The 26,780-nt window shown below is 38.2% G+C and overlaps 1 protein-coding gene across 1 annotated transcript in view; it reads left to right on the top strand.

Moving 5' to 3' along the window:
* The first annotated feature begins 4,724 nt into the window (after positions 1-4,724).
* The window catches only part of NCOA1 (nuclear receptor coactivator 1), a 228,160-nt gene continuing 206,104 nt past the window's right edge, over positions 4,725-26,780 (top strand). Inside the window, exon 1 of the mRNA XM_044663767.1 lies at positions 4,725-5,203. The gene's annotated coding sequence lies outside the window, so the exon portion shown is untranslated. The remainder of the gene's footprint in view (positions 5,204-26,780) is intronic.

The raw sequence follows: 26,780 nt of genomic DNA, 5'->3' as shown, positions 1-26,780 counted from the left end.
GCAGAATAATATTTTTTTTTAGTTGCAACAACTCTCAAAGATTATCTCCTAAACTATATAGGTATTGTGATCTGCCTTGGAAATCCTTAAAGTTTTGAAGCATTTTGTTAAGGGGGGGGCAGGGTTTCTTAGATTAACTTTCTCTTATATAAGTTAAATAATACCTTACATTCTAACTTTTTTAATATTTTAGCACATGGGAAGACATAACAACTGATGCTAAATGAAAAACAAGAAAAATGTTATAAATGACTATAGCAATCTAAACAGAAAAAGCAATAAAGTAAAACTGAATGCTTTGTAATCATTATAATGACCAAGTTCAGACTCACAGAAAAGCTTAAACGATGTACCTCCCCTCCCTTCATTGCAGGGGTAGGAGTCTATGGATATAGAATACCATAGGTGTCTTCAGAAATGGTCCATGAATTCATTGGTTTTGCCAAACCTATTTTCCCCTCTCATTCTTTTTTTCTTTTTTTTAAACCCTTACTTTCTGTCTTAATATAAATTCTAAGATGGAAGAGTGGCAAGGGCTAAGCAATGGGGGTTAAGTGACTTGTCCAGGATCACACACTTAGGAGTGCCTGAGGCTAGGTTTGAACCCAGATCCTCTGGACTCTAGGCCTGGCATTCTATCCACTATGCCCCCTAGTTTCCCCTACTCATCTCCCCACTCTATTAAGAGTGTTGTAAGAGATAACTTGATCAGGAACAGAGCCTGGAATGAATGTGAGCCTGAAAACTTTCATTTCAGTTCTTAAAGTGCTAATATTTTAGAGAGATCAATGCAGGGCACAGAGAGGAAGTAAACTTGATGCAATTCTGTGCCCTTTGGGTACATGGAATGAGCAGAAGGAAGTGGCAGTTGAGGATGGGCAAGGGAAGGTTCAGCCTAAAAAAAATGGTTATAGACCAAAAGGACATACTAGGTGTGGTCTAGTAGAAAATAATCAGTAGATAGGGATGGAGTTGTGGTTTAGCAAGTAAAAATAACTTATTGAGCAAGGAGGGAGGGAATGAGACACTCAAAACAAGTTTAAAAGGACCTTGGAAATCTTCTAGTCCAAATCTCCTTCTCAATGCAAGAATTCCCTCCACAACATTCCTAACTGATAGTCATCCAGCCTCCTTTTAAATGACTATTGATAAGGGAAGCTTGTAGATAAACAGAGCCATAAAATGTACTTTGCATCACTGGGAAGAAAAAGAAAAAAAGGGGAAAAAAGCTAAGAAAGAATAATAATAATTAACATTTATATACAAGGCAAGCACTTTCCTCACTACAAAGATGAGGTAGGTGGCATTATTACCTCTATTTGTATCTGAAGAAACTGAGGCTGAGAGGCTGTCAGATAGCTTACTAGTAGTTGTTTTTAGAATCAATACTGTGTGTTTGTTCTGAGGCAGAAAAGTGCTAAGGGTTAGGCAATGGGGGTTAAATGATCTGCCCAGGGAGATGGGAAAGTGTCTGAGGCCACATTTGAACCCAGGACCTCCCATCTCTGAGTCTGGCTCTCAATCCACTGAACCGTCTAGATGCCTCCTTACTTACTACTTTTTTTTTAAACCCTAATATATTTTATATATATATCCTTCTATATTAATTTTATTTGTTACAGGGCTAGGGAATGGGGATTAAGTAACTTGTCCAGGGTCACACAGCTAGGAAGTGTCGGAGGCCATATTCGAACCTCGGACCTCTTGTCTCTAGGCCTGGCTCTCAATCCACTGAGCCATCCAGCTGCCCCCCTTACTCACTGCTTTTTAGAAAAAAGAAGGACAAAGGAAATGGGTCCTTGTGTTCAACTCTATTAGGTCCAAGCGGATTTCTTGGTAGAGATACTGGAGTGCTTTGCTATTTCCTTCTCCAATGTGTCCCCATTTTATAGCTGAGGGACTGAGGCAAATAGGGGTTGTGATTTGCCAAGAGTCACACAATGAGTGTTTGAGGCTAGATTTAAATTCAGATCTTCCTGACTCCCATTGCTCTATTCACTACCACCTAGCTGGTCCTGGGTATTAGTTAAGTATAAAACACACGTAGGAGAGTGTTGGGCATTCCTAAGGAAAGATTAGAATCTTCAATTTAATTGTATGATGTAGCTACCAAAAAACCTAAAGTGTCAAAGGATGCAACAATCTTAACGTACTTTTACTAGTTAGGCCAGACCTGGACTATTGTTGGCACACCTGAGTACAAACTGGGAACATTAACATTCTGTGTGGAGCTAATTCTGAAGTTGACTGGGCTGGTGAAGACTAAGTAACGTGAGTCAATTAAAGGAATAGCATGCTTAGCTTAGAGGCAATGAGAAGGAGGGAGAAAATAAGAAGACATTTTAAGGGCTGTCATGCTGAAAAGTGACCAAATGAAGTTACAAGGAGGCAGAGAGCATAAAATCAAAGAATTTTAGGATTGGAAGGTATTTTAAAGATCATCTAGTCTATTTTACAGATGAGAAAACATGTTCAGAAAGTTAAGGGACTTTAATAAGGTAACAAAGCTACCTACACAGTCTGCATTACAACCCTGGTTCCTCTAAGTCTCTACTACAGCATACTTTGGCTCCAGCTCAATACTAGGAAGAGCTTTCTAATGACTAGAATTGTCCAAAGGATAGAAGGGATAGAGAAAATGAATTCCTTGGTCAAAGAATTTCAGAACTTGAAGGGATTTCTCTTTTTCCTTGAGGGGGTACCACCATATCCCCCAGGTTTGTAACCGTAGAGCACTTTCAACTTTCTACTCTCTCCCAACACCCAAATCTAATCAGTTATGAAAATTTTTGTTTCTATCCCCACAAAATTTGTGTTACCTTCTCTCTACACACATGGCCCTTATCACCTCTGGCCTGGACAGCTGCAGTAGTCTCTTAATTGTTTTTGTCTCCTCTCTCCTCATTCTAATCCTACATATTTGCCAAAGTGATTTTTTTTTTCTGACCATGTTATTCCCTTGCTCAATAAACTCGAATGGCTCCTTGTTGGTTCAAGATTCAATTTCAAATTCTCTTCTGAATATAGCTGGTGCCACAGTGGATAGAAAACTGGGTCTGGAAGCAAAAAATCCAAGTTAAAATCTAGTTTCAGACACTTACTGGGAAGTCACTTAGCCTCTTTTTTGTTTGTTTCCTCATCTTTAAAAACGGGGATAATAATAGCCCCTACCTCACAGGTTGAGAGGCTCAAAAATGAGATATTTGTAAAAGCGCTTAGTGAAGTGTAAGTAAGTGCTATATAAATGCCTATTCTCTTCACCTCTTCCCCCTGCATTTGACATTAAAAGCCATTTGCAACCCAGCTCCAACCTACCTTTTCTGCCTTATTACACATTATTCTCTTTTATGAATTCTGTGTTCCAGCTAAATTGGCCTTTTTGCTGTTCTTCACATACTATCAATGCTCTTTCCCGTTTGCCTTTTTCACCAGCTGGTTCCTATGCACTCCCAAGTAATGCAATCCCTCTTTACCTGATTCTTAGACTTCAAAGCTCAGCTCGGAGAACCATTCATGTGGGTCTTTCCTGATCTCCCCAGCTGCTAGTGCTCTTCTTTCCTGCCCAAAAAGTTACCTTGTATATATTTTTTATAAAGTGGTAGCCTCAGTCAGGGCAATTCTTTTCTGACACATAGTGGCTGTGTGACCGTGAGCAAATCACTTTACTGCCTAAGTCTTCTAGAGATTCTAAATTGTTCTAAATTCTAAAGATTACTAAAATTCGAAATTGCAGAGAATCTGTTAACTTCCTCATCCATAATTTTGATGAAATCAGTGATCTAGTTCCTATCTTTTTATTTTGTATGTACTTAAGTTGCTGGTGTAAGGTAACAGCTACTACAGGTACCAGCCCGGAGATAGAAAGTAAGCTCCTCCAGGGCAGGAGTTTCTTCTTTTTTAAAAACTGTTTCCCCAAAGCCTAGACCCTGGGGCCTGGTACAGATATTATGAGTCTTTAAAAATTGTTAATTGACTTTTGAGGTCTTCTAGCGACCAGCAATAGGCACAGGATTCGAAGTCAGAAAGCCTGAGTTATGGTTTGCAAATAACTTTTGAAACATTATTTCAGATGAGTTTCAAAACCATTCCAAGGTGAGCACTGAGAAATAGGTTGAGGCGCTTTGCAACTCAGGAGCGCTAAAACCCAGCTATCCTCACTCCCATTTGCAGTTGAAGAGACTAAGGTTCATAGAAGCTAGCTGACTTGTACAATCACAGAGGTTGTAAGTTTTTGTTTGCAGTGCTTAAAAAATATCGGTTGATTATTTGGGGATGGAAGAATCTGGGACTTAAAACATACGCCTTCCACACACCCAAATGCAACACTCTTCGCTGCCCTACCCCCACCCCTTCTCTCGGACAAGAAATGCTATTGGCTCCTTGGTTTCACACTCGAAGAAGACTCGGGGAAGGGCCAGGAGAGGAGGCTGCAAGGCTAGGCGCGTGAGTAAGCAGCAGGCAGCCAGGGGAAGGAGGCGGCTCCCAGGACGGCACGCGCCCAACCCCGGCCAGAGGCGCTCTGTGGGGGAGGAAGGGGTGCGGAGGGGTACAGGCAGAGGGGAGGGAGAATTGCGCGCGCCGCGCCGCGCCGCGCAGTCAGATTTCGGCGGCAGCGGGTTGGTGCGTCATGATGGCAGCACGGCACGCGGCCCGGGGCGGGTCCGCGAGCGGGCGGGCGGGGCGGGGCTGGAGGGGCGGGTCCGGAGGGTCCGGGGAGGGGGAGGGGGTTAGGAGGAGGAGGAGGAGGAGGAGGAGAACATGGCGGCTGTGCAGAGCTGCTGAAATCCTCGTTCTTCACGGCTAAGGGAGCGAAGATTGAGCCGTGATCTGCTTTCCGCCCTCTTGTCGCTACCCCCCTTTTTCCGTGCAGTGGCTTCCCTCTCCTTCCCTAAGCCTTCCACCACCCCCCCTACCCCTTAGGGCCTCAGTCTCTCCCTGCACTGAGGGAGAGCGAGCCAGGGCGCGCGCGCCCGAGTCCTCCTTCATCCCTCCCCCCCCTTGGGGGCGCGGGGGAGGGGAACAGGCCCAGCCGGGACCCTGTGGGACCCTGCGGGACTCCGTAGGAGGAGGGGGCTGAGCTCCCGCCGCTGGGGGCCTGGCGGGCAGCAGGCGCCAGCGCTGAGGCGGCGGCTGTCAGCGGAGCCGTCAGCGGGCCCCGAGCTGTAGGTGGCAGTGGCAGCGGCAGTGGCGGCAGCGGCGGCAGGTGAGCGGTGCTAAACGAACGGAGCTCCGGGTGGGGTGCCGCTGTCACGGTCGCCCAGCGGCGGTGGCCGACCGGGGCCCGAGGGGGCGGGGAGGGAGGGAGCAGCTGGTCCTCCCCCCTCTCTCACTCGCTTTTCTTCCCTGGCTCTCTTCTTTTTCCTCCTCCCTCCTGTCCTCCTCCTCCTGGAGTTCTTCCCCTTCTCCTCGCTCGGCTCCCGGGGGCGGAGGTCGCAGCTGTCAGGGACACCAGCTGGGGGCAGCTCGGGGTGTGGAGGGGGAGAGTGCTAGCGCCGAGAGCGGCAGCGGTGGCGGCGGGAGGAGAAGGAGGAGGCTGAGACTGGGAGCCTGAGGCCGATTTTCCTGTCGCCCTGATTAACTGGGACGCGTCCGTCCCCGTCCTGGGAAGATGTTCTTTGGACCCCGCAGGTCTCGGGGGGGGGGGGGGGGGGAGCGCGAGGTGAGCGCTACTTGCAGCTTCTAGATTAAAGGGACTGGCCCCCTGACTAATGGGCTCCCCACGCTGGACTATGATTTCTCACCCTTTTGAGAAGACTTGGGGAGAATAAAATAGCTTAGGTACGCACTTGGAGGCGGGAGACCACTTCCTAGAGCTGCGTGACCTTGGGCAAGCCACTTAACCTAGCTGGGTCTCAGTTGCCTTGGCAGCAAGTTGGAAATAATGATACCTTATTTGACATAAGACTGGGGCCTATACCATCTGAAGTCTTTCCTTCTCCTTCTCAGAGATACGTAATCTCACCTAAGGGGGGCTTCTAGAGACAGTTCCTTTTCTCCTCACTAGATGACAAATATTGTAAGTAGAGCTGTGTGGGAACATAAGATTTTTTTCTTAGGATAATGTTGGAAGGATTTGGGTGGGAAAGCGGGTATTCTGGCTCATCAGCTGAGAAACTAGCTGGTTGCTTGTTGGTTGGCTCCAATCTAACAGTCACTTTATTAAGTCCTTACTTTGGCCCAGGCACTGGTGTTAGGGATAAGATGCTTAGTAACAGAAACTTCCACCCTGGAAAAGGTATGGGAGAATCTAGATTGGAAGTGTTCTCAATTTTTTAGTAACTTGTTAGTGTCTGGTCTGATACTAGTAGAGTTCAGTAGTAATCTGGCTAGTTATTAACTTAAATATGGAAACCAGGAGAGCTGGGTTCAAGTCCCGTTTCTGTCAGCCATCATCTTTGTGACCTTGAGGAGGTCACTTAATCCTTAAACATGTCAAATTTCCCTGAAATGAAAGGCTTGCACTAACCTAGATGACTTCTAATATCCCTTCTCATCTAGATCTGCTAAGAAAAATACAGATGTAAAAATAGAGGTAAAAGTAAATTATAGCCTGAGATGAGAGATGATATAGTGAGGAAATGTTGTAGAGCCAATCAGAGATGAATTAAAGGATTACTGATAGCTTGCGCCCAGTTCAGGTTTGAAATTTGCAGGAGACTCAGGACTGCTGAAGGAAGATATGAGACTTGCTCCTGGAGTAGGAATGAAAAGTAGGCTAGATAGGCAAACATAATATTTAGCAGGTTAGAACAGAAGACAAGGGGTGAAAAAGTCAAGATTGGAAGTCACCACCTTATTGAAATGGTTGATTATAAGGTCAAGATATTAGAAAGGGAAGGTGAAACCATAGTAGTCAATCAAGGAAGAAGCATTTTTTTAGTTCTTACTGGGGTGGGCTAAGCACTGAGGAGACAAAGAAAGGTAAAAACACCATCCCTGTCTTCAGTGAGCTCACTTTCGAAGTGGAAATACAGCATGTAAGTAACTATACATTCTAGCTATATAGTGTAAATGGAAGGCAGTCTTAGAGGGAAAGCACTAGCATCAAGGACAAGGAAAGACATCTTATAGAAGGTGAGATTTGGATTGAGTCTTGGAGTCCAGCAGAGCCAAAAGAGAGAACATTTCAAACATGGAGGTCAAAACACTGCAAAGGCAGAGATTGGGAGATGTAATATCTTATTTGAGGAATAACAAGAACGGTAAACTGAGAAAACCGGGCAGGATTGATGATCCAGTGGTCATAAAAGGGGGAGGAGTAGGTTTAGGAATCTTGAGATATAAGATTAAGATTGATAATGATGATGACGATGATAGTAGTAGCTAGCATTTGTATGGTACCTGCTATGTGTCAGGCACATGAATGTAAAATGAGCCTGAGAAGGAAATAGCAAACCACTCTAGTATCTCTGCCAAGGAAACACCCCAAAGGAGTGTCAGACACTGTGTGTTTTACAAATATTATCCCCTCCAGTCCTCACATTAGGATGTAGTAACTATTTTTGTCCCCATTTTACAGTTTAAGAAACTGAGGCAAACAGAGGTTCAGTGATTTGCCAGTCACATAGCTAGGAAGTGTCTGAGGTTGGATTTGAACTCAGGTCTTCTTAGTAGCATAATTAGCTTTAAGGTATGACCGCCCTTGTGGGTGACTTTCATTTATGGTTGAACACTGCATTCCTGAATTCATTTATATATTTTAAAATATCTCATGATAATATAAATAATATTTGGGTTTTATTGTTAAATAATAAAAAAAAGAGGAATAACCTGTGGAGATGATCATCATCTTTAAGAATTTAAAAGGCTTGTTTTGCTTGGCTCCAGAGCAGGGGTCGGCAACCTTTTTATTCGTGAGAGCCATAAATGCCACATTTTTTAAAATGTAATTTCCTGAGAGCCGTACAGTGCTCACAGTGCGTGCTCCTGTAACAGCGCCTGAAAAAAAATTGACTTTATGGCTCCTGCAGAAAGAGCCATATGTTGCCGACCCCTGCTCCAGAGGATAGAACTAGATTGAATAAGTGGAAATGTCAGAGGCATACTTTGGCATCTTCATTATTAAGAAATAAGATTGTTCCCATCTTAAGAGTAGGTTACCTTTGGAGATAGTGAGTTCCCCATGACTTGAAGGCTTCTAATGGACACCAGATTTTGTAAATGATATTCATATATGATTTGGATTAGGTGACATCTAACTTCTTAGAATTTTTATTTTATTTTTCAATAAGCAATCATTTATTTTGTCTCCTTTTCCCCTCAATTTAAAAGGAAAACAAAAACAAAATCTATGTAAACAAATATACATAATCAAGCAAATCAAATTCTTACAATTGTCTGGGGTCTCATTCTGAATCTTGAAACTATCATCTCTTGCTCTTTGTTACCTTTTCCAACGGTTATTTTTTGGTTATGTGAAAGTTATAGACAGCTTGGCTTTGTAAAGACAGTTAACCTGGAAGCTAGTAAGATTGGTCAAGTCCTGCTTCTGATACATGCAGGCTGTGTGATTTAAAGCAAGTTCTCTCACTTCTGGATGCCCCAGGCAACTCTCTAAGAGTTTAAGTTTCTTTCTTTTTTTTAAACCCTTACCTTCTGTCCTGGAGTCAATACTGTGTATTGGCTCCAAGGCAGAAGAGTGGTAAAGGTAGGCAGTGGGGGTGAAGTGACTTGCCCAGGGTCACACAGCTGGGAAGTGTCTGAGGTCATATTTGAACCTAGGACCTCCCCTCTCTAGGCCTGGCTCTCAATCCATTGAGCTACCCAACTGCCCCCAAGATTGTAAGTTTCAAAGGTATTTACACCAGTTGGCAGAGGAAATTCCTCACCTATATTTCCATAAATTGATGAAATGTGTGATTATTTTTTAAGCCTTTATGACAGTGAAGTTTTCAGTTAGATTGGGGAGTAAAATTTAAATGAATATCCGGATTCCTTTCTGTGTGATCTTTTTAGTTTTTTTTATTGACGGTGTTATTAGTTGAGGAGGCTGTTGAAAATGGAGTTGTCTTAGTGAAAAATGTAAACTTTAAAATCATGCTGTTTAATAAAAGTTTATTAGAATTTTGGATACTAATTTCCTTTCCTTGGTGATAACAGTGAACTTTATGGGGCAGCTTATCTATTTGGGTTGATTCCTTGTTGCTTTCTCTCCTGTGGTTAGTGAATGAATTTAGCAAACAGTTTTAAACTTCTACTATATGGAAAGCAAATCCTCAAGAGTTAGAATTATATTTGAAAGGAAGACAAAAGAGTTCTGAATGTTTAAAAGAGGAGCATTTTATGTCTGTTAAGGGTTAAATTTGCTTGGGGGCTGCCTCATGTTTTGGGAGTGGTTCAAGGTTTATTCTTTTTTAAAAATCTTGGCCAAAGGGGCCCCTCAGCTTTTTTCACAGAAGTGTATGATGTGGGAAGGGGGTCAGATTTCTTCATATTGAGTATAATGCGAAAGGAAAGTTTTTTTGTGTGTTTCTTTCTTTTGGCCTTTAAAATTACAAATTGTTTTTTTTACTAGTGATGAGGTTTTATCCACTGAAATACATGTTTTATGAGTAGAACCCAAGTGCCTCCCCCTACTATGAATATTCTCAAAATGATATATTGGCTTTTAATAAAGATAAAGTTAAAGGAGTACATTAATTCAGGCCCAAGACTTGTTAAAGGCAAAACATGAGTTATAAAATTGTGATTGAAGATAGAACAACAGTTTTTCCCCTTCCTATTTCTTTTCCAAAATGTTTCTTGGCTAGAGGGAAGATCTATAATTCAGAGAGAGAATCTCTGTGTAATCTGGTAAAAAATCTCTGTGACTGTGAGGCACAAACAGGTACTTGGTTTTGGAAGATTTTTCTAGAATGTAATACATTTCCATTAGCCCTTCTAGCATAAGCACTGTTTGATTTGTGAGAAACAAAACTTCAATTTTACATGGTTTATGGCTAACCCCTCTCCTATTTCTCTCTGTGAAAATCTGGAGGATTGTGGGTTTTAAACTGCTTTTTGTGTAGTTTGAGCCAAGTAAATATTTTAGTTCTGCCTTTTTTTTTTTTTTTTTTTTTTTTTTTTTTGTAGCCCCTGATTTTTCTGAGGGGAAAAAAATGGTCCTGTTTCGTGCAACTAGTGGATTATTCCACTTATTGCCAGGGGGATAGAGTGGGATTTCCCACCCTCCTCCCTTTCTGCCAGTAGTTGTATTTTTTCCTATTCTTATGTTTCAGTTCTAGAAATCTGGGCTGAAAACAGAAGCAGCAGATTGTAACAATCCCAGAAATTTGCTTATGCCAGAATGTTGTAATGCTTCAGAGGTGTTGTTGGTATCCTGGTATCAAACTTTAATTTTTGTAGTTACCATAGTATCCTAAGTTTATGTTAACTCTTTGGTACAAATTAGGTTTTTGCAATGTCTAATATGTGTGACTTCATTTTTTATAACTTGGAAAGGTACAATAAATGAAAGCTAGATGCTTTGCAACTAACATTGTAATCTGCATGTACTCTTTACATACATATTTATATATATACACTTAGATATTATTTTTGTACACCTTATCTTCTGTCTTAAAATCAATACTATGTAGCGGTTCCAGTGTAGAAGAGGACTAGCCAGTGGGGGGTTAAGTGACTTGCCCAGGGTCACAGTTAAACAATGTCTGAGGTCAAATTTGACTTCTTGTTTCTAGGCCTGGCGCAATCCAGTAAGTCTCCCAGCTGGCCCCCTCTTATATGTTTTAGAAAGTTGTCTGAGTGATGAGGCCACTATAGAGATTGATGTAATGGCAGTGCTGAAGAGGCAAGAGTGGAGGAATGGGCCATTTCTCAAAATTTTGGCTGATCAGTTTTCTTTAAAAAATTTTTTGGTCTAGTTGTGCCTCTCTCTTTAAAGGGAACTCTGTGTGGAATCTTCCTCCCTTAATGCAGATCTTATAACTTATTGAGTTGTCTTGGGCATTGACAGGGCCCATCTACGTTCATACAGCTGATAAGTATTAGACTTCAAGACTTCTATACCAAGACAAACTGCTTCTCTTTGGCATACTGCATATAAAGAGTTAATTGTTTTCTTCAGAGACCTTTCTAATTTTTCCTATCTGCTTTCATTTTCTTATAAGTCTCTTGCTATTCTACATTCCCTTTCTTTTGTTTTTCTTTGGCTGTCTGGAATTATCTGACCATGGTTCTGATCCGGTGTGAGAAGATCAGTATGGAACACAATATTCAATCAACCAACCATTTATTAAATACTTACTGTGTTCCAGGCACTGTATTTGAGGGAGTCAAAGACAAAAATGAAACTGCCCCTTTCCTCAAGGAACTTACAGTCTCCTTCAGGATAAAATATACACATACAAGTACAGTAGAGTCCAATACCTGGGGAGATAGGGGGGTGGAATATTCTCAGAATTAACTTCCTTTGGATGACTGAAACTGAGGATTTAACTGAAACTGAAGATATGATATCTGTTGATCCCCATATATATTTATCCTTTTTTCCCCACTCCTGCCCTTCAATATGGCAATCTGAGGGTCCCCCCCTCAAAAAAAACAACAACTAAAAGAAAAGGTCATGTTGATGCTTTTGGTTGACCATGGATACTGAAACCTGGGAAAATGAAACCACAGAGGGCGCCTTACTGTAAATGCTCTATCTGTATCTATCTAAAATGTAACTTATTGGGTATAATCAAGAAAGGTCTTGTGCAGGATTTGCACTTAAGCTTAGCTTTGAAGAACCTTAAAAGGCATTGTGGTATAGTGGGAAAAGTTAAAGGATTTAGATTCAGGTTCTGTTTTTAATGTTTACGACTAGTATAGCCTTGGACAAGTCTGAGGACTCAGGGGTCGGCAACATATGACTCTCGAGCCATATCTGGCTCTTTTGAGGGCCAGATATGGCTCTTTCTGTAGGAGCCATAAAGTCAATTTTTTTTCAGGCGCTGTTACAGGAGCCCACACTGTGAGCACTGTATGGCTCTCACGAAATTACATTTTAAAAAATGTGGCGTTTATGGCTCTCATGGCCAAAAAGGTTGCCAACCCCTGCCTCAACTTCTCTGGGACCAAATTTCCTTATCTATAAAATGAAGCATTTGAATTATATGACTTGAAGATCTTTTCCAGCTCTTGACTAGTATTATGACATAGATGATGAGTGAGCAGAGGAGACGGATAAATAGTCAGACCATTAGGAGGATAACCAAGAGAGCTGTGTCACGAAAATTTGGGGAGGTGAGAATTTTCCAGGGATTGTAAGCATTGATAAGTATTGTTGAGAGATTAAGAAGGTTAATTATTTAGAAAATGTTAGGATAACAACATAAAAAAGAGCATTGGATTTAGCATTCAAGATTATTGGTAACTGAGAGGAGTTTCAATTCAGTGAGGTCCCAAGCCAGATTGCAAGTAGTTGAGAAGTGATAGAATCTAGAAAGTGAAATCAACCAGTAGAAGAGGAACCTTTTTTAGGCTTTTGGCTGTGAGAGATGTAAGTGGAAGTTTTAAGTAGAGAGGAGACCTAGGTGTGTTTGTAGGCCACAGGGAATGATGAATGACCAGCATTTATGGTGTTTAGGAGATTCTTTGGATTCTCCTAGCAGTTGCCATGGCAGTAGCAATTTCTTGCTGAATATTATAGTCACAAAGTCATTAACTAGTTTCTTGGGTTCCTTGAGCTGTTCTGTCTGATTTCCCCTCCCTCCTCCCTTCTCCTTTTAAAAATTAACACCTTTCTACCCTACTTGTAATTCTGGGCTGCATGAGCATGGTTGGGACTCAAATGACTGAACTGGCTGGAGAGACATAGGAATGTCTGTTCCATTTGCAAATTTGAAGAGTTATTCTCTTGCCTACTTGTTTGGTGCACATGGAAAATGACTCCTCTGCCTCTACCTTTCTCCTTACAAGCTAATCATATGTATTGGGTAATGGCCAATTAGTCATTAAGGATATATTTTATGACTCCTGAACTTACTAATTCTGATCCTTTTTTTCCCCAATGGAGAAGCTGATTTTTAATCACATTGAATAGTAACATTTTGGGGTTCAAACCTTCCCCTTGCATCCTTAAAAATTGGATCGTCTGTGCCTTTGAATAGGTGAATAAAGTATTTATTAAGAATTTACTAAGTGCAGAGTCCTGTGCTAAGTCATGGGGATACCCATAGAAAAGTAAGACAGCTTCTACTTTCTAGGAGCTCACATCCTAATAGAGGTGACAACACATAACAAAAGTTTAAGCTACAAATCAGATGAAAAGATACTGTGGTCCTTAGGGAGCAGCAACAACCTCTTCTTTTTTGTAATTTTCACTGACCATATTATTATTGAACTGATCACAAGAATTTTATTTTCTTGGTGTTCAGTATTTTTGGCTGTAACACTTGGAGGAGCACTGACCAGGCTGCATTTCCACAGGGCTTGCTTTTCAGGATGATGACTAAATATACTATGCTAGAAACATTGTTATTCCCAAAGCTGTTGGGTTCAGAGTCTTGGGCTGTCCCCATCAGGTTTTTTGTGGGGAGATTGTGATTAGGGTAGTGTTGATGGATTGATTTGCCTGGAAAATATTTCATCTGCTCTCTCCCACATGTGTTGCTGCTGCTTTAGTTAGTTAGGTTGGTTTGCCTGCATGTGGGTGATGGTATGGGAATGATTGAGTTAAGAATGGTAAGATTTTACCTTAATGGCTGTTCATGTTCTAACCTATTTGTTTTTGGGATTTTTGAAATAGGTGTGATTTTTTTTCTTAAGAGTTTCTGTAAATTTGGGCAAAGAGTTGTGGATGGAGTTCTTAGAACTTATTTATAGTATACAGATAGCTAGTTGTGCTTCTGGCTCAAATTGGAGCATTTAACATTGTACCTGGCACATAGTTATTAATTTCCTTTATTATTATTAGTATTAGTGTTCACTATATTTAATATCCAGTAAACATTTATTAAGCACCTACTATGTGCCATATACTGTGGTAAGAGCTGGGGAAAATTAACTAAATAGAAAATAGTCCCTAATCTCAAGGAACTTAAAGTATAATAGGGGGAATGGAAGTAGAGGGAGTGAAGGGTCCTAGTGCTGGGGGCATCATGTTTTATGTTGTTGAAATCAGGCAGAGCTGTAGATACAGAGTGGAGTGAGTAAAAAAAAAATCTGTTTTCTGCCATCAATAAAGGAAGGCATTGGGAGGAGTTTGGTTCTATACCCTCCAGCTCTCCAATCAGATGGAAGAGGAAGCTGAAAGAGTTAGTGTCAATAAAGGCTTGAGTTAGCAGCATGATGAAATTGGAGATGATGGCCTTAGCTTGGGAGAGGCTGTACTATATAGATACAACTCCAGAGAAGCAAATAGAATAAATGTGGTTTTATCCCCAAATCTAACACAGTTTTATACCACTATTCGGACTTCTGCCCTAGGAGAATTCCTTCTCATTTACCTTTTTCAAAAGGAAATAAAGCCACAACAAAAGCTATAGGTTGCCATGAAACCTTTTTTCCCTTTTAAACATTTTTTTCCAAGTTACATGTAAACTCTTTTTTAAACTTAAAAAAATTTTTTTAGTTCCAAAGTCTCTGCCTCTTTGGGAAAGCAAGAAATTTAATATAGATGATATATGTGCAGTTATGGAGCTATGAAATCTTTTGAACCCTGTGACTATCTATTCTGTAACTTAAGTTAGTAGGTCAAGGCAGAATGAAAATGATCACTTAGCTACCTCTGATTATAGAAGGAAGAGTTTGTCATTTTTACCCCTCTTAAATCTCCTCCTCCACATAGTAGACTTCCTTACCATATTTTGTCTTGATAGTTATGCCTGTAATTATTGTCTTAATCTATTGTTATGTTCCAGGAGGGATACTTAGATTTTTGTTTAACCCTTCTGCTTTAGAATCAATATTAAATTTTTGTTTCAGGGTAGAAGAATAGTAAGGGCTAGGCAATTGGGGTTAAGTGATTTGCTCAGGGTCACACAGCTAGGAAATGTCTGAGGTCTAATTTGAACTCATTCTCCAGGCTTGACAGTCTATCCAGTGAGCCATCTAGTTGCTCCTAGGAGAATACTTGTAAAACACAAAGGTGGCTTTATAATTCTAGATGCTTAGGACATTGCTTTTATGGAATAGGCAAATTGAAATGATGAAAAGGCACATCTGGGGTAAAATCCATCTCATGGGTCAAACTTTCAATCAAAACTCTGAGTAATTTTCAAAGCCCCTTATTAAATTCATAAGGAATATGCAAAATAAATAGAATATTCTTACTACCTTTTAAGTAGTAGCATTATTTAAAGGTATGTAATTATGTTAGGAGTGGTAAATAAAGAGTGAAACAGATGGCTCTAGATTCCTCATGTTAAAACTGGTATAACAACACACCTTTTGATCTGTGTACAAATTTAGAGTTATTTTTAGCTTTTGTCCTTTTTCTTCTAACATTCTAATCTTATTCCCTATTTAGAAAGAGTTACTAAACTGATAGATTAGGGAAAGTGATACCTGGATTTTGACAAGATATTAATAGCTTCTCTCACAGTATTCTTAGGAAAAGATGTAGAAATTTAGACTAGATCATAGTACAAGTTAGTTGGATTTAGAGTTGGTTAAATGACTGTATTAAAGTGTGTTGATTAATAGATTAATGTGAGCATGAGGGGCTTCTCTGGTGGAGTTTTGTAGGCTTTGGCCTTTCACCTGCATTTTGATGACCAAAAGTTTTTATATAACTAAATTTCTGTGGCATACATAAATATGATGGATTTCCTCAGTTTATTCGATTATGGGAAATTAAAAAAAATTAAACAAGCACACGCACAAAAAGAAAAGAAGTGATTTAAAACAAATTTTTTTCTGTATTTTGCTGTTACAGAATAGCAAAATAACAAAAATTGAGGGTAGTCTGCAGTTTTATATTGTAAAATAAATTGATATATTTTAAAGGTTTTCTATCTTTTGGCTAAATGCTATTTAGCTTATTACATACGGAAAAAAATTATTTTAAATCACTTCTTTTCTTCTCCAAATACCTCACCATTGATTTCATCCACTTCTGGCCACTTTTGAATTACATCCAGAAGATTATATGTAAAGTCTCTCTGAAAGATGATTTCATCATTCCTTGTAACTAAGCTACCAGATGAGAAGTTCTGGACAAAAAACCTTGCTGCTTTTTTAAGATCAATTTTGAGAGTTGCAAGCCTGCAGGCTCTTGTTATATATTCTTTACTCAGGAATTTTGGCTATTGTAACCTTTTGAGGTACTGTTTTTTAAAAAATATTATTTTACTCCTTCCATCTTTTTTTTTTTGTTTGTTTGTTTTTCTTCTCTTCCTCTTCTGTTTAGGTGATTTTTTTACAGTGAGTTTTGCAAACTCGTTTGGAAAATTTTTCCCATCTACTGTCTCTGGTTAGCAACATCATAGTACTCTGCAGAAAATGAATAGTAAAGATCCACAGTAAAGGACCTGAAGCAAATAACAATGTCCAAGTTAGTATTGCTTCTCAGGTCTCGAATGACAGACTTAGGAAAGTCTGGAGCCATTTCACAAACATTTGAACACACAGCATTTGCCACCTCTAGCTCCTGCAGGCCCTAATCTCCAGAGAAGCTAAGATGTTCTATGAGGCTGTTAGCCAGGAACTCTTTGGTTATTTTTTTTGATAAAAATTCTGAATAATGATTTGGATGGTAAGGTAAAAAGAGACATGTTTAATTGGTAAAGGAATAACTAGTACTTTAGATCACAGAACAGGCATCCAGAAAGGTGACCTAAGGGTTTGGGTAAATCACAAGTTCATATCAATCAATCTTAAACTACTTAACGCTTTTTACCATTATTATTTTTTTAATTCTAAATGTTTTCCTGCCTTTTCCTCCCCTCTCCTAAGATGGTAAGCAGTTTGATATGTTGTGTATGTGTGTGATCATGTAAAACATTTCCATATTGGTCAGATTGTAGAAGAGGACACATAGTTTTTAAAAAATGAAGAAAATAAAGTGAAAAATAGTATACTTTGATCTGCATTCCAATTCTATCAGTTCTTTTCTTGAAGTGGTTAGATAAGATTTTTCATTTTGAGTCCTTTGAAATTGTCCTAGATCATTGATCTAGTAATAACTGAGAATAGCTAAGTCATTCATAGTTGATCATTGTACAATATTGCTGTTATTGTATACAATGTTCTCCTGTTTCTGCTCACTTCACTTTGTATCAGTTTATGTAAGTCTTTCTAGGTTTTCTGAAATTATACCATTCCTCATTTCTTTTCTTTTCAAAAAATGTTCTATATAAATTTGAGAAGCATTAACAAATATGAACATTTCCACACTTAAAAAACAGGAAAAAACACGTATAAAAATGCAAGTCTCCATTAACCAGCTTTAAAAATATACATATTTCAAATTTAATATGGTAATTCCAACCCTGCTTTGCTTGGCTGGGTCCCATTCTGCATTTTCTTTTGCTTTCTTATTTGTATTTTTAAATGATTCATCAATGGTCTTTTCTTTCTTTCTTTTTTAATATGATTATCATTAACCCTATTTCTTTTCAAAACCTTCCTATTCAACAAGAAACTAATACATTAACTTGTTCAGCTATTCCCTAGTTGATGATTATTCCTTCAATTTCTAGTTCTTTGCCATCATAAAAAGCGCTGCTATAAATATTTTTGTACATATAGACCCTCTTTCCTTTCTTAGGCTACTTTTGTAGAAATAGATAGTTAATAGATATCAGACTTTTTATTTAATTGGCGTACAGAACTCCTAGATGAGGAAATTTTCATTACTAATACAGTTCAGCATCCTCTCTGCAATTTATAGTCTTTGAGTGTTGCCTAGAATACCAGGACTTGCCCCAAGGTCTCATCACTATTGTGCACCAGAGGTGAGATTTCAATCCACATCTTCCTGAAACTGAATTGGCTTTCTATGCACTTCTCTCCACTGCTCTCACCTTCCAAAGTAGATCGTAATTCTGATGTACTCTCTTGTAATTAAACCACATTTATAGTATTGTGTTCTGGGTGTTAGATTATGAAAGACATCAGACTGTAGGGCAGCTAGGATGATGGTGGGACTTTACCATCTTGGGAATGCCTACAGAAACTGGAAATGTTTATTTGACCTGTAAAAGGGATTGGATATGATTATTGTCTTCCAAGTATTTGAAGGACTGTCACAAGAAAGAGATTAGTTTTATTTTGCTTGGCCCCAAAGTTCAGAACTAGGATAGACTAGGAGGAAGTAACAGAACTGAGGTAGATTTCAGCTCCATATTAGGCAGAACTTCCAAAAGAGGTTGTCCAAGAGTGGAATAGTTTGCCTTGGAAGTTAATGAGTTCCTTGTCACTGGAGGACTTCAAGCAGAGATTGAATAAACCATTTGTTGAGGATATCATAGAGGGAATTCATATAATTTCTGAGACTTTTTCCAACTTTCAAGACTCTTTAACATAATATAAATAATATTGATTTGTTATTGTGATTTTAGGGATTTATCCCCATTTTTTCACTTATGTAACTCACTCATTTCTTTCTTGTCCTTTTACTGGGACTAATGTTGATTCTTGTCCCTCATATCTTGATTAATGATGAAACCTTCTAGCTTATTTCCTTGCTTCTAGTCTACTGTTACAGTATAACTACAAAATAGTCTTTTTCAACCTCCTTTTATTACAGCAATTCTCATTCAACAATGGCTTCTTTTTGACCAGTATATCAAATATGAACTACTCAATAGCATTTTAAGTCTTTTTTCTGTTTCCAAGAAACTGTTTTCTTCTCAGGATACATTCTACTTGCTACCTCCTTTCTTCCTGCTTCTCTCTGTCCCTGAAACAACAACAAATGCAAGTCTCCATTAACCAGCTTTAAAAATGTACATATTCAAATTTAATGTGATAATTCCAACACTGCTTTGCTTGGCTGGGTCCCATTCTGCATTTTCTTTTGCTCTGAGCCTTTTCATATGCTGTATTCTTTAATTTGCTTCTGAGCCTTTTCATATGTTGTATTCTTTAAAATGTAAGTCAAAGCTTTACTCTTCCTGGTATTATCATTTTTATTCTGGTGTTATATTGATCTAAATACTGGTTTCTTGTTTGTCAGACACAATATAAAAACCTGAATGTGACCTATATTTGCTATCATTTTTCATTGCATACTTATTGTTATTTTTTTTTTTTTGGTAGTACAGTCTCTTAGGTGCAGCCTATTGCCAGATCATAAGCTAAATTATTACGTGCTTACTGTGTATAAGGCATTGTGCTAGACTTTAGTAATATAAGGACACGGTGACAAGAGCCTGTAGCAGGATGGGAGAAATATCAGGATATAATGGAGTTGATAGAAGAGTAGTTACAAAGGTAGAATGAAAGGATTTAGCAAAAGATTAGATGTTGAAGAGTGAGTGAGAGTGAGAAATTGTGTATGACTCCTAGATCAGGAGTCTGGATAACTGGGAAAATGATGGTGCCCTCAGATAAATAAATAACAAGGAACTTGAAAAGTCCTGGGAAAGACTTTGAGTAGGTATTCTTACTTACACTGAGCCTTGAAAGAATCGTATGATTCTTAAAGAAAGAGAGAGCATTGAAGGCATGGAGTAGCACCTGCTATTTTTCAGACACTGTGCTAAGCAGATTCAAATAAGGAAAAGATAGTAACTGTCCTCAAAGTTACAGTCTAATGAGGGAAAACAACTCACCAAGAAAACTGAAAGGGGACTGGCAAAAAAGGTACCCTAAGAGAATATCAATATTACAAAGTTGGGCCTCTGTTACAATGACTTCTGCATAGGTGTGATATAAATGATTGAACTTGGAAAAGTAAGAAACTCTTGTAGCCTAAATTTCCTCCTATGTGAAACGACAGTCAACTAAAAAGCTAGTAGAAATAATCAGCAACTTTAGCAAAGTTGTAGGATACAAAATAAATGCACATAAATCATCAGCATTTCTATATATTTCCAACACAACACAGCAGCAAGAGGTAGAAGGAAAAACACCATTTAAAATCACCCTAGACAACATAAAATACTTAGAATCTATCTACCAAAACAAGCACAGGAATTATATGAACATAACTACAAAACACTTTCCAAACAAGTAAAACTAGATCTAAATAATTGGAAAAACATTGAGTGCTCATGGGTAGGATGAGCTAACATAATAAAAATGACCATTCTACCCAAACTAATTTACTTATTTAGTGCCATACCTATGAAACTACCAAAAACCTTTTTTACTGCATTAGAAAAAAATATAACAAAGTTTATTTGGAAGAACAAAAGTTCAAGAATATCAAGGGAAATAATGAAAAAAAACATGAAGGAAGGTGGCTTAGCAGTACCAGATATTAAGCTACACTATAATGCAGCAGTCATCAAAACAATATGGTACTGGCTAAGAGACAGAAGGGAGGATCAGTGGAATAGACTTCGGGTAAGTGACGTCAGCAAAACAGTGTATGATAAAACCAAAGAGCCCAACTTTTGGGACAAAAATCCACTATTTGACAAAAACTGCTGGGAAAATTGGACAACAATATGGGAGAGATTAGGTTTAGATCAACATCTCACACCCTACACCAAGATAAATTCAGAATGGGTGAAAGACTTGAATATAAAGAAGGAAACTGTAAGTAAATTAGGTGAACACAGAATAGTATACTTGTTAGATCTCTGGGAAAGGAAAGATTTTAAAACCAAGCAAGAGTTAGAGAAAATTACAAAATGTAAAATAAATAATTTTGATTATATTAAATTAAAAAGTTTTTGTATAAACAAAAACAATGCAACCAAAATCAGACAGGAAACAACAAACTGGGAAAAAATCTTTATAACAAAAAATTCTGACAGAGGTCTAATTACTCAAATATACAAGGAGCTAAATCAATTGTATAAAAAAATCAAACCATTCCCTAATTGATAAATGGGCAAGGGACATGAACAGGCAATTTTCAGATAAAGAAATCAAAAGTATCAATAAGCACACGAGAAAGTGTTCTAAATCTCTAATTAGAGAAATGCAAATGAAAACAACTCTGAGGTACCACCTCACACCTAGCAGATTGGCTAAAATAATAGCAGGGGAGAGTAATGAATATTGGAGGGGATATGGCAAAATTGGGACATTAATGCACTGCTGGTGGAGTTGTGAACTGATCCAACCATTCTGGCTGGCAATTTGGACCTATGCTCAAAGAGCTCTAAAAGAATACCTGCCCCTTTGATCCAGCCATACCATTGCTGGGATTGTACCCCAAAGAGATCATAGATAAACAGACTTGCACAAAATTATTTATAGTTGTGCTCTTTGTGGTGGCAAAAAACTGGAAAGCAAGGGTATGCCCTTCAATTGGGGAATGGCTGAACAAATTGTGGTATATGTTGGTGATGGAATACTATTGTGCTCAAAGGAATAATAAACTGGAGGAATTCCATGTGAACTGGAAAGACCTCTAGGAATTGATGCAGAGTGAAAGGAGCAGAGCCTGAAGAACATTGTATACAGAGACTGATACACTGTGGTAAAATCGAATGTAATGGACATCTGTACTAGCAGCAATGCAATGACCCAAGACAATTCTGAGGGATTTATGGAAAAGAATGCTACCCACATTCAGAGGAAGAACTACAGGAGTGGAAACAGAGAAGAAAAACAACTGCTTGAACACTTGGGTTGAGGAGGACATGATTGGGGATTTAGACCCAAAAAGACCACACCACTGTAACTAGCAATAATATGTAAATATAAGTCTTGACTGACAACTGTCCTGAGGAAGATTTATTTATTTATTTAGTATTAGTTACATATAGGTTATATGGACCTAGACACATGTTAAAATCAGTGGAAATGAGAGTTAGTTACTGGGGGAGGGGGGAGTTGAGGGGGTGAAGGATAAAGTAAAAATATGAATTATGTAACCATGGAAAATTTTTCTAAAAATTAAAAATTAAATAAAAAAATGCTTTAGTTGACCATGACCAAACTTTTTTTCTCTCTCTTTCATTTTGGTTGACATTTATGCTAGATCCTCTTTGGCCTTCTGGGAGTATAGGGCTAGTAGTGGTTGTAGTTAGGTCATACTTTAGTGACCAGAATGGCTGGATTAATTCATAGCTCTCCTGTAATACAGTAATGTTCCTTCAGCCCTTCCAACCTTTGTCTTTTTTTGTTGTTGTTGTTGTCATCCTTGCCAAGAGATGCTTTAATTCTCATTTCTCTAATTATTGGTAATTTGGAGCATTTTTTTCATATGGTCAGTAGTTTGGATTTTTGCTTTTGAAAATTGCCTATTCACTTCCTTTGATAATTTAACCATTGTGGAATGACTCTTGCTCTTATTTTAATCAATTCCTTATATATCTTGTATATGAGACCTTTATCAGAGAAACTAGCTACAAAATTTTCCTCCATCAGCTAATTGTTTCCCTTTCACTTTTAACTGCACTAGTTTTGTTTAAAAAAACAAACAAACTTCAATTTTATATAATCCAAATTATCCATTTTATCTTCTATGACTCTATCCTTGACATAACCACAACAGTGGAACACATTCCATTTCTATCCAAAATTTTAGATGGAAGACAATCCTTATTTTTGCAATACTTCTTGCCTAAGTGTCATCCTAGTCTTATTTGACTAGGTGTATTTTCTAGGAATGAGAAAAATTATTTGTTTTGCAAACCACTTTCAGTTCCAAATCATATTGGAAATTCCCCATCCAATTTCTAACCAGATTTGTTGATTCTACCTTTACTGCTTTCTTGAAGCAGTTCTTTTATTTTCACTCTTATTACTACCATTCCTGTTTAGGTCCCTGTTGCCACTTGCCTAGATTACTGTCATAGCCTATTAATTGTTCTGCCTGCTCCTGGTCTCCTTGCGCTGTTACACAGCTACCAAAATTAATTTTTTTTTAAACCCTTGTACTTCGGTGTGTTGTCTCATAGGTGGAAGATTGGTAAGGGTGGCCAAAATTAATTTTTAAGGTGTAGATATAATCACATCATTCTGCTGAAAAGCCTCAGTGGTCCTCTGTAGCCTCTAGGAAAAAATACAGATTTTCTTAGTCTTGTTGTAAAGACCCTTCAGTTGGGCTCAAACTAATTTTTAAAATCTTATTTCTCATGTATCCCCTTCACATACATATTGTAGTTTAATTGGCCTACTAGCAGTTAACCTGCATTTGATATAGAATTTAGAGCTGGAAGGCTATTCAAAATTCATGTGACCCAGCCTTCTTAATTTAGTAAACCAAGACCCAGAGAGGTAAAATAATTTGTCCATTGTTACAAGGAAATGAACAGCAGAATTGGAATTTATATCTTGGCACTACCTCAGATCAAATGCTTTTGTCATTTTATTGTCTTTACTCTTCTCTCTAAAGATTCTTGACATGTTGAATACTTATGCTCAAGTAACTGTGCTGTTACAAAGAACTATGTATGCTACATGTAATAGAAGATACAAAGAGTAATGAGACAGTTGTGTCCTCAAGGAGCATACAGTTTAGTAGTGCAGTTACAACAAATACATGAATAACTATAACATAAGGCAAACTATAAATGTCATAAAAACAGACAAAATGCTTATCAGATAACATCTTATTTAGGAAAACATGGTTGTTGTCAAAGGGAAGGTAGCATTTGAGATGGGCTTTTTACCCATTCCAGATAGGGAAACAACTTGAACTATTTCATGGATGCCAGAAATCTGAAATCATAATCCAGTTTAGCTGAAGCAGGTGAGGGAGTAGTCCAACATCATTTTAGAAGGGTAGGAAGAGGTCAGATAATGTAGGACTTTGTAAGTCCAACTAAAGTTTGGACTTTATTTGATAAGCAGTAGGGAACCACTGACAATTTTTTTTTAAAGCAGAAAGGGGATATTGTTAAGAGCTGTGTTTCTAGAATGATTAATACCTATTATTTTTGAATAGAATAAATTGGAAATTTGAGAGAATGGAGGACAGTTAGAATGATGTTACAAATTTAAGTGAGCAGAAAGGGAGGAGCTGGTAATGGGAATGGAAAGAATGGAATTGTACTTAACCTGTAGATGCACGTGGCTCAAAAACACACATGATAGCAAGGGATGGGAATTTGCACAAGTAAGTTGGGTTGAAGCCAAAAGCTTTCAGTTGACAAATGTTTAGCAAGTTTCAGCTCATTGTTCTTAAATTTGACCCCAAATAAGATTTCCTTTATTAGTAGACCTTAGTTTTTTTTGTTTTTGACCCAGAACCTGCGAATGAGCTAGGATTCTTATTGATTGATTCTGCCTTTTCCCCTTTGGACTTCATTTAAGTTTTAGCTTATCTCTTTCTTGTTTGTAAATTACCTAAGACCTTTATTCTATGTATTTCCTGTGGAGGAGTGGTACTTATAAGACAGATGACTTTATAGCTCAGGTATATCTTTGCTTGAAATTATTGCTGCAGGAATTCCTCTCAGACTAGAACAGGGTTGAATTTATGATATTTTAGCCACTTGCCCATTTCCATCTTGAAAACAAACACTGTAGTCCTGACAGACTTGCAAGTGAACATTGTGATGGTGGGTCTGTACTATAAATGAAGAAATATGACTGATCTTTTTAAATCCTTAATATGGATCTTGAATCGAATTGGAATGTGATTGCTCTTGTTGATTGTTTTTTCAGCAAGGATTGGTCAAACAAATGATTTGGGTGGTTATAAGCCAGGCTCTCCAACTTTACCTGAATAAAGTACTCTATTCCTGCCTCAAGGGATCTCATTTCTATATTCCTGACCCCTGGAATTCTGTTACCAGAAGGGAAAGTCATGATGTCAAATGACCGTTATCTGATCAGACCAAAAGGCTGACATGGTTTAAAGGGCAATTGTGTTTGTATTGTGGGGATGGAGTTAGAGGCTCAAAGTGTTTGAGGTGGGTCTCTATCCAGGCTTAAGTGCTACAAGGAAATAGTTTCTAAAAAGAGATTAAGTGGAGGTATTATGGTACAAAAGAGCAATAGAGAATTAGATTTGGAATCAAAACATGCATTCAAAAATTCGGGTGTGTGTGTGTGTGTGTGTGTGTGTGTGTGTGTGTGTGTGTGTGTAGATTGCTACCTAAGGTCCCTTCCTTTCGTTTTTAAATCTGGTTCTAATTTAGGGCTAAAAGGAACCCTAGGAATTTTTAGAGCCATCTATGTGTTCCGTGGGTCAAGAACCACCAAAGGCGGGGGAAGGCCACATAAGCCACTTTTTATTCCTTAACAAGCATATTATTTATAAGAATAACTTTAATGATTCTTTAACATACTTAAGTCAGAACTGCATACACTGTATTGAGTGGAGATTCTAGTAGATTTTATATTTGAGGAACTGTAAGTCATGTAACCATTGGCTGGCACTTTCCTATCTACTACCCCATTCTGTATGCAAGATTTTGCTGATTCATTTTGCCTGGGAAACTGAAATTCTTTGTCCTGATGTTGTATAATCTAGTTTTTTCTAGAGTGGTAGTTCCCAACTTACTTTAAAATTGTTCCATGAATACCTTTCAACAGCAAACGATGTGTTTTGGGTATCCTGGGTAATTGAATATGCTACTTATAGTATTATTTCAGATTTATTGCTTATAAGTTAATAAATGACTCTGAAAGCATGAAATTAAATTTGTTATATAACAATAAAATATAAAATCTTATTCTATCTATAATTATCAGTACCAAATGTAAAAATTTAAAACAAATCATAAATTTATAAATGTTATATATGGGATTTTCTATAACAATTTAAAAATTATAAATATTGTATGTGGGATAGTCTATAATAATTAAAAAAACTAATCCAATAAAAACCCTAAGTGCTTATTTGCAAGACTTCACATTAAATTTCTTTGTTTTATAAGTTTTGTTAAATGTAAGTAATATATTGAACAACTAACTTGCAACTTGGAAAATATATAAAGTTATAGTGATGTGAACTTAATTCTGATGTATTTTTTTTATTTGAACAAAGGTTTGCTTACAATTTATTTCTATATACCAAACTACTGGATTGGTATTTATTTCCCTTATGTTTATTTAAAACAAGATTGAAGTGAAAATGTTCTTCACATAGATATGTGGTGGAGGGGGCTGGTAGGTGGCTCAGTAGATTAAGAGCCAGGCCTAAAAACAGGAATTCCAGGGTTCAAATGTGGCTTCAAACACTCCTAGCTTGTGTCTTTACTGTTTTTCTGCTTTGGAACCAAAACTCAGTATTGATTACAAGTATCTTTTTATTGTTGTTTAAACAAAAACAACAAAAAATATATAGTAAAAAATGGTAGGTGATTTTTATAAGGTTTCCTGCTGAGAGGTGTAAATTTACCTTTTATTTTTAGCTACCTAGCCAATCAGCAAACATAAATATAGCATGTTAAAATAAAAAGTATTTGCTTTTTCTTTTACTGGCTAATGAAAAATCTCAGTGGATTGAGAGCCAGGCCTAGAGACTGGAGGTCCTAGGTTCAAGTCCGGCCTCGGACACTTCCAGCTGTGTGACCTTGGGCAAGCACTTGACCCCTATCGCCCACCCTTACCACTCCTGGGCCAAGGACGGTCCCTAGCCCGGATGAAAAAGGAGGAGGGTTGGGCGTGGGGCTAGCAATCCCACCCTGTAAAAACTACATCTGCTAAAGAAACTGCAACCTTAAGTAGGGGCAGCTGGGCTAGCTCAGTGGATTGAGAGCCAGGCCTAGAGGCGAAAGGTCCTAGGTTCAAATCCGGGCTCAGACACTTCCCAGCTGGGTGACCCTGAGCAACAGTGT

The sequence above is a fragment of the Gracilinanus agilis genome, chromosome 2 (assembly GCF_016433145.1).
Source record: "Gracilinanus agilis isolate LMUSP501 chromosome 2, AgileGrace, whole genome shotgun sequence".
Lineage (NCBI taxonomy): Eukaryota > Metazoa > Chordata > Mammalia > Didelphimorphia > Didelphidae > Gracilinanus > Gracilinanus agilis.
Note: the sequence above shows the minus strand (reverse complement) of the source record. Positions and strands in the feature narration are given on the sequence as shown.